Here is a 10,091-nt window from a genome sequence, read left to right as displayed (position 1 = left end):
AACCTTGGAAGGAATACTAACATTGATGCCCTACACAAAAAGTCCTCAAATGTTCTCAGAAAGGACCCTCTTTCTTTTCTGGAGATAATTTCTGAGGTTCTGATAGGCTCGAATTCTCCTTATTTCCTTGCTTTGAGCAGTTCTAATTCACTTGTAGACATATGCATGATTTCCTTGTTTGTTGAAAAGTGTGGCCACCCATTTGGTAGAGCTAAGAATACTTAAAAGAATTTTCTAGTGTGGATAAACTAGAAAGTACCTGACTACCTGTTTCATTTCCCAGCTTCAGAGTTGGTAATTGCTGTTGCATTTCCTTCTCATGGGACTCTACTTAGACTCATGTAAACTTAGTAGTGGTATAAAATGAAAGTAAAGTAAACCTAGTTTCATGGTACAGAAATCTTATAGGATGCTTTAGCACAAAAAGTGTTCTGTGGTCTAATAAGTTCAAAGAGCACTGTATAAGAGTGAAGTAAGTCAGAAAGAGAAAAGCAAATACTGCATGCTAAAACATATATATGGAATCTAAAACAATAATAATAATAAAGTTCTGATGAACCTAGGGGTAGGAGAGGAATAATGAGGCAGATGTAGAGAATGGACTTGAGGACACAGGGAGGGGGAAGGGTAAGCTGGGATGAAGTGAGAGAGTATCTTTTACATATATACACTGCCAAATGTAAAATAGACAGCTAGTGGGAAGCAGTCACAAAGCACAGGGAGATCAGCTCAGTGCTTTGTGACCACATAGAGGGGTGGAATACGGAGAGTGGGAGGGAGACAAAAGTGGCAGAGGATAAGGGGATATATGTATACATATAGCTGATTCACTTTGTAATACAGCAGAAACTAACACAATGTTGTAAAGCAAGTATACTCCAATAACGATGTTAAAAAATAAGAGACATATGTTATAATGTAAAGCAGGCCAATCTACATGTAATAGGGATTCCAAAAGGGGAAGAAAGAGAAAAGGGTATTGAAAATGTATTTGAAGAAATTATGACTGAAAAATTCCCAAACCTAAGAAGGAAACAGACATCCAGATACAGGAAGCACAGAGGGTCCCAGACAAGATGAAGCCAAACAAACCTACACCAAAACATATTATAATAAAAATGGCAAAAGTTAAAGAAAGGATTCTAAAGGCAGCATGAGAACAACATAGAGTTAATTACAAGGGAACCCCCATAAGTCTATCAACTGATTTCTCTAGAGAAACACTGCAGGCCAGAAGGAGTGACAAAATATATCCAAAGTCTTGAAAGAGAAAAACCTGCAACCTAGAATAATCTACCCAGAAAGATTATCATTTAGAATAAGAGGAGTAATAAAGAATTTCTCACACAAGCAAAAACGAAAAGAATGCAGCAATACTAAACTTATCCTTAAATAGTGAAAGGTCATCTCTAAAGAGAAAAGAAGCAAGAAGATACAGGAAGGAGGAAATCACAATTGGAAAGTAAATCACTTAAATTAGCCAGTATACAGATCAAAAAGAAAAGAAAAAAAAACTATTTGTGAACGCAATGATAAACACAAGGAACAGCAAAAGGATAAACATGAAGATATAAAAAGGGACATGAAAATCATAAAATGTGAACAAGAAGATAAGAAAATGCCGATTCTTTTTCTTTCTTTTAGAATGTGTTTCAACCTATATGAATATCAGTCTAAAGCAAGCAGATATAGGAAGGAGTTAACATACTTGAAAAACAGGGCAACCACAAATCCAAAACAAACAGTAAATTCACAAAATCTAAATAAAAGAGAGCACAAGCATAAAATAAAAGGAAATCGTCAAACCACAAAAAGAAAAGAAACAAAGAATCAACTGGGAAAACAAGGTTTGAAATGTCAATACATACATATATATCAATAATTACATTAAATGTCAATGGACTGAATGCTCCAATCAAAAGACATAGAGTGGCAGACTGGATAAAAAAACAAGAGCCTACAATATGCTGCCTACAAGAGACCCATCTTAGGTCAAGGGACACATATAGATTGAAAGTGAGGGGATGGAAAAAGATATTTCAGGCAAATGGAAATGACGAGAAAGCAGGAGTTGCAATACTCATATCAGACAAAATGAACTTTAAAGACTATAAAGAAAAATAAAGAAGGACACTATATAATGATAAAAGAATCAATACAAGAAGAGGATATTATAGTCATCAATTTATATACACCTAATATAGGAGCACCCAAATATATAAAACAAATACTAACAGACATAAAGGGAGAAATCAATTGGAATACAATTATAGTAGGAGTCATTAACACCTCACTCACATGAATGGACAGATATTCCAGACAGAGAATCAATAAGGAAACAGAGATTCTAAATGATATAATAGAACAGTTAGACTTAATTGATATTTTCAGGACTTTACATAGCAAAAATACCAGAATACAAATTCTTTTCAAGTGCACACGGAACATTCTCTAGGGCTGACCACATACTAGGGCAAAAAAACTAACCTCAACAAATTAAACAGTATAGAAATTATTTCAAGCATCTTCTCTGACAACTATGGAATGAAACTAGAAATCAATCACAGGAAAATAAATTAGAAAAAAATGCCTAAATGGAGACTAAACAAATGCTACTAAAACATTGTTGATTCAACAAGAAAATCAAAAAGATACCTTGAGAAAAATGACAATGAAAACACAACCATAAAAAAATCTATGGGATGTGGCAAAAGCAGTTCTTAGAGGGAAGTTCATAGCAATACAGGCCTTCATCAAAAAAGAAGAAAAATCTCAATAAACAACCTAACTTACCACCTAAAAGAATTAGAAAAAGAAGAAGAACAAACAAAACCTAAAGTCCGCAGAAGGAAGGAAATAATAAAGATCAGGGAGTAAATAAATAAAATAGAGATTTAAAAAATAGAAAAAAAATCAATAAAAACAAGAGCTGTTTCTTTGAAAGGGTAAGCAAAATTGACAAACCTCTGACCAGGTTCACCAAAAAGAAAAGAGAGTGAACCCAAATAAAAAAAATAAGAAATTGAAAAGGAGAAACCTCAACTGATACTGCAGAACTACAAAAAAACCATAAACCAATACTATGAACAATTATATGCCAACAAATTTGACAACCTAGAAGAAATGGGCAACTTTCTAGAAACATACAGGCCACTAAAATTGAATCAAGAAGAAATAGATGATTTGAACAACCTAATCACTACAAGTGAAATAGAATCTGTAATAATAATAAAAAAACACCTACAAACAAAAGTCCAGGACCAGATGGTTTCACAGGTGAATTCTATGGAACATACAAAAAAAATTATATCAATCTTTCTCAAACTCTTCCAAAAGACTGAAGAGGAGGGAACACTCCCAAATACATTCTATGAAGGCACCATCACCCTGTACCAAAACCAGACAAAGACACCACCAAAACAGAAAATTACAGGCCAATATCTTTGATGACTATCGATGCAAAAATTATCAACAAAATATTAGCAAACAGAATCCAACAACACATAAGAAAGATCATACACCAAGACCAAGTGGCATTCATCTGAAGTCCACAAGGATGGTTCAACATTCATAAATCAACGAATGTAACACACCACATAAACAAATGAAAAGTCAAAAACCACATGATAATCTCAGTAGATGCATAAAAAGCATTTGATAACATTCAACATCCATTCATGATAAAAAAAAACTCTTACCAAAATGGGTATACAGGGAACATATCTCAACATAATAAAAGCCATTTATGACAAACCCACAGCCAATACTCAATGGTGAAAAGTTAAAATTCTTCCCAATAAAATCTAGAACAAGACAGGGATGCCCACACATCACTTTGATTCAACATATTATTGGAAGTCCTAGCCATAGCAGTCAGACAAGAAAAAGAAATAAAAGGTATCCAAATTGGAAGGGAAGAGGTAAAATTGTGACTATATGCAGATGCCATGATACTATATATAGAAAAGCCTAAGGACTCCACACAAAAACTATTAGAACTAATATCTAAATTAAGCAATGTTGCAGACACAAGATTAATATACAGGAATCTGTTGCATTTCTATATATTAAAAAGAAATATCAAAGAGAGGAAGAAAAATATAACCCCATTAAAAATCACATTAAAAAAATAAAAGAAATTCACAGAAAGATAGACAAGATGAAAAGGCAGAGGGCTTTGTACCAGATGAAGAAACAAGATAAACCCACAGAAAAACAACTAAATGAAGTGGAGATAGGCAATCTCTCAGAAAAAGAATTCAGAATAATGATAGTGAAGATAATAATGAACCTCGGAAGAAGAAAGGAGGCAAATATGGAGAAGATGCAGGAAATGTTTAACAAAGACCTAGAAGAATTAAAGAGCGAACAAACAGAGATGAACAATACAATAACTGAAATGAAAACTACACTAGAAGGAATCAATAGCAGAATAACTGAGACAGAAGAACGGTTAAGTGACCTGGAAGACAGAATGGTAGAAATCACTGCTGCAGAACAGAATAGAGAAAAAAGAAATAAAAGAAATGAAGACAACAACATAAGAGACCTCTGGGACAACATTAAACACAACAACATTTGCATTATAGGGTTCCCAGAAGGACAAGAGAGAGAGAAAGGACTATAGAAAATATTTGAAGAGATTATAGTCAAAAACTTCCCTAACATGGGAAAGGAAATAGCCACCCAAGTCCAGGAAGTGCAGCGAGTCCCACACAGGATAAACCCAAGGAGAAACATGCCGAGACACATAGTAATCAAATTGGCAAAAATTAAAGACAAAGAAAAATTATTGAAAGCAGCAAGGGTAAAATGACAAATAACATACAAGGGAACTCCCATAAGGTTAACAGCCGATTTCTCAGCAGAAACTCTACAAGCCACAAGGGACTGGCATGATATACTTAAAGTGATGAAAGGTAAGAAGCTACAACCAAGATTACTCTACCCAGCAAGGATCTCATTCAGATTCGATGGAGAAATCAAAGCTTTACAAACAATCAAAAGCTAAGAGAATTCAGCACCACCATATCAGCTGTACAACAAATGCTAAAGGAACTTCTCTAAGTGGGAAACACAAGAGAAGAAAAGCACCTACAGTAACAAACCCAAAACATTAAGAAAATGGGAATAGGAACATACATATCGATAATTACCTTAGATGTGAATGGATTAAATGCTCCAACCAAAAGATGCAGGCTTGCTGAATAGACACAAAAATAAGACCCATATATATGCTGTCTACAAGAGACCCACTTCAGACCTAGGGACACATACAGACTGAAAGTGAGGGCATGGAAAAAGATATTCCATGCAAATGGAAATCAAAAGAAAGCTGGAGTAACAATACTCATATCAGGTAAAATAGACGTTAAAATAATGTTACAAGAGACAAGGAAGGACACTACATAATGATCAAGGGATCAATCCAAGAAGAAGATATAACAATTATAAATATATAAGCACCCAACATAGGAGCACCTCAATACATAAGGCAACTGATAACAGCTATAAAAGAGGAAATCAACAGTAACACAGTAATATTGGAGGACATTAACACTTCACTTACACCAATGGACAGATGATCCAAAATAAAAATAAATAAGGAAAGAGAAGCTTTAAATGACAAATAGACCAAATAGATTTAATTGATATTTATAGGACATTCCATCCAAAAACAGCAGATTACACTTCTCAAGTGTGCAAGGAACATTTTCCAGGATAGATCACATCTTGGGTAACAAATAAACCCTCAGTAAACTTAAGAAAATTGAAATCATATCAAGCATCTTTTCTGACCACAACGCTATGAGATTAGAAATGAATTACAGGGGAAAAAATGTGAAAAACACAAACACATGGAGGCTAAACAATATGTTACTAAATAACCAAGAGATCACTGAAGAAATCAAAGAGGAAGTCAAAGAATACCTAGAGACAAATGACAATGAAAACACGACGATCCAAAACCTATGGGATGCAGCAAAAGCAGTTCTAAGAGGGGAAGTTTAGAGCTATACAAGCCTACCTCAAGAAACAAGAAAAATCTCAAATAATGCATCTAACCTTACACCTAAAGGAACTAGAGAAAGAAGAACAAACAAAACCCAAATTGAGCAGAAGGAAAGAAATCATAAAGATCAGAGCGGAAATAAATGAAACAGAAACAAAGAAAACAATAGCAAAGATAAATAAAACTAAATGCTGGTTCTTTGAGAAGTGAAACAAAATCGATAAATCATTAGCCAGACTCATCAGGAAACAGAGGGAGAGGACTCAAATCAATAAAATTAGAGATGAAAAGGAGAAGTTACAACAGACATCACAGAAATACAGAGCATCATAAGAGACTACTACAAGCAACTCTATGCCAATAAAATGGACAACCTGGAAGTAATGGACAAATGCTTAGAAAGGTATAACCTTCCAAGACTGAACCAGGAAGAAATAGAAAATATGAACAGATGAATCACAAGTAATGAAATTGATTATGATTAATAATTTTCCAACAAACAAAAGTCCAGGACCAGATGGCTTATCAGGTGAATTCTATCAAACATTTAGAGAAGAACTAATACCCATCCCTCTCAAACTCTTCCAAAAATTGCAGAGGAAGGAACACCCCCAAACTCATTCTATGAGCGCACCATCATCCTGATACCAAAACCAGACAAAGATACTACAAAAAAGGAAAATTACAGACCAATACCACTGATGAATATAGATGCAAAAATCCTCAACAAAATGCTAGCAACCAGAATCCAACAACACATTAAAAGGATTATACACCATGATCAAGTGGGATTTATCCCAGTGATGCAAGGAGTCTTCGATATACACAAATCAATCAATGGGATACACCATATTAACAAATTTAAGAATAAAAACCATATGATCATCTCAATAAATGCAGAAAAAGCTTTTGACAAAATTCAACACCCATTTATAATAAAAGAAACTCTCCAGAAAGTGGGTATAGAGGGAACCTACCTCAACATAATAAAGGCCATATACGACAAACGCACAGCAAACATCATTCTCAAGAGTGAAAAACTGAAAGCATTTCCTCTAAGATCAGGAACAAGACAATGATGTGCACTCTCCCCACTATTATTCAACATAGTTTTGGAAGTCCTAGTCATGGCAATCAGAGAAGAAAAAGAAATAAAAGGAATAGAAATTGGAAAAGAAGAAGTAAAACTGTCACTGTTTGCAGATGACATGATACTATACATAGAGAATCCTAAAGATGCCACCAAAAAACTACTAGAGTTTATCAATGAATTTGGTAAAGTTGCAGGATACAAAATTAATGCACAGAAATCTCTTGCATTCCTATACAATAATGATGAAAAATCTGAAAGAGAAATTAAGGAAACACTCCCATTTACCATTGCAACTAAAAGAATAAAATACGTATGAATAAACCTACCTAGGGAGACAAAATACCTGTATGCAGAAAACTATAAGACACTGATGAAAGAAATCAAAGATGATAGCAACAGATGGAGAGATATACCATGTTCTTGGATTGGAAGAATCAATATTGTGAAAATGACTATACTACCCAAAGCATTCTACAGATTCAATGCAATCCCTATCAAATTACCAACGGCAATTTTTATGGAACTAGAATAAAAACATCTTAAAATTTGTATGGAGACACAAAAGACCCCAAATAGCCATAGCAGTCTTGAGGGAAAAAAAATGGAGCTGGAGTTATCCAACTCCCTGACTTCAGACTATACTGCAAAGCTACAATAATGAAGACAATACAGTACTGGCACTAAAACAGAAACATAGATCAATGGAACAAGATAGAAAGCCCAGAGATAAACCCATGCACCTATGGTCAACTAATATATGACAAAGGAGGCAAAGATATACAATGGAGAAAAGATAGTCTCTTCAATAAGTGGTGCTGGGAAAACTGGACAGCTACATATAAAAGCATGAAATTAGAACACTCCCTGACACCATACACAGAAATAAACTCAAAATGGATTCGAGACCTAAATGTAAGACCGGACACTGTAAAACTCTTAGAGGAAAACATGGGAAGAACACTCTTTTACATAAATCACAGCACAATCGTTTTTGATCCACCTCCTAGAGTAATGGAAATAAAAACAAAAATAAACGAGTGGGACATAATAAAACTTAAAAGCTTTTACACAGCAAAGGAAACCATAAACAAGACGAAAATACAACCCTCAGAATGGGAGAAAATATTTGCAAATGAAGCAACTGACAAGGATTAATCTCCAAAATATGTAAGCAGCTCATGCAGCTCAATATTAAAGAAACAAACAACCGAATCCAACAATGGGCAGAAAACCTAAATAAACATTTCTCCAAAGAAGACATACAGATGGCCAAGAAGCACATGAAAAGCTGCTCAACATAACTAATTATTAGAGAAATACAAATCAAAACTACAATGAGGTATCACCTCACACCAGTTAGAACTGGCATCATCAGAAAATCTACAAACAACAAATGCTGGAGAGGGTGTGGAGAAAAAGGAACCCTCTTGCACTGTTGGTGGGAATGTAAATTGATACAGCCACTATGGTAAACAGTATGGAGGTTCCTTAAAAAACTAAAAATAGAATTACCATATGATCCAGCAATCCCACTACTGGGCATGTACCCAGAGAAATCCATAATTCAAAAAGACCCATGCACCCCAGTGTTCATTTCAGCACTATTTACAATAGCCAGGTCATGGAAGCAACCTAAATGCCATTGACAGATGAGTGGATAAAGAAGTTGTGATATATATATATACAATGGAATATCTCTCAGCCATAAAAAGGAACTAAATTGAGTCATTTGTTGAGACGTGGACGGATCTAGAGACTGTAATACAGAGTTTAGTAAGTCAGAAAGAGAAAAACAAATATTGTACATTAACGCATGTATGTGGAACCTAGAAAAATGGTACAGATGAACTGGTTTGCATGGCAGAAATTGAGACACAGATGTACAGAACAAACGTATGGACACCAAGAGGGGAAAACCGTGGGGGGGTGGGGATGGTGGTGTGCTGAATTGGGCGATTGGGATTGACATGTATTCACTGATGTGTATAAAATTGATGACAAATAAGTATGTGCTGTATAAAAAATAAAATAAAATTCAAATGTTAAAGAAAAAACTAATACTAAACTTTCTTTGGGTTATTTGTATGGAAATATGTTAATATAAATGTTTCAGACATTACATGAAATTCCTAAAAATCTTATATGTTCTGGTATAATGTTATAAGTCATAATTCTAGTTATTACTTTAAAATGTATATCTCAGAAATAACTAAATTTCCTTGTCAATTGCATTATTATGAACTTTCATGAAATCTTTAACCATGGTCATTTCTAAGTCTTTTGTCATTTACAGACAGTTCTGGGTGTACTCTGATGCTTTTGCAAAAATGTTCCTATAAAAGGGTTTCATCTTCACGGAATTCATGGAAAAAACTCTGACAAGTACAGGTTTCTGATAACTGACTATACTCCTGAACTGAATGAATAAGCATTTTCAGAACTCTAATGGAAAACTGATGAATTCATAAAAGTGCTAACAAAAGGTCAAGATGAAAAAAAGATTAATTACATGGGACTCAGTGAATTGATGAGGATGATTATAATTTTTGTGACTTTCTGTTTGAATTTTTAAAATGTGATGTAAATTTATGTAAAAAGAACTTAATGTAAAACAAACAAAAAACCCAAATTAAAACAGAAAAAGAAAATAAGTTTAAAAATGCATGATTGGTAACTTTTAAAAGTTGTGAATCACTGTGCTGTACACCTGAAATGAACATAATATTGTGAATCAACTCTACTGCAATTAAAAAAAAAGAATAAAATACCTAGGGATAAATTTAACCAAGGATGTGAAAGACCTATACTCTGAAAACTATAAAACTCTGATGAAAGAAATTGAAGCTAAAAAAAAAGGGAAAATATCCCTTGCTCTTGGATTAGAAGAATTAATATTGTTAAAATGGCCACATTATCCAAAGCAATCTCCAGATTTAATGCAATCCCTATCAAAATACTCATGCCATTTTTCACAGAACTAGAACA

Source organism: Lagenorhynchus albirostris, chromosome X (assembly GCF_949774975.1).
Source record: "Lagenorhynchus albirostris chromosome X, mLagAlb1.1, whole genome shotgun sequence".
Classification (NCBI taxonomy): Eukaryota; Metazoa; Chordata; class Mammalia; order Artiodactyla; family Delphinidae; genus Lagenorhynchus; species Lagenorhynchus albirostris.
Note: the sequence above shows the minus strand (reverse complement) of the source record.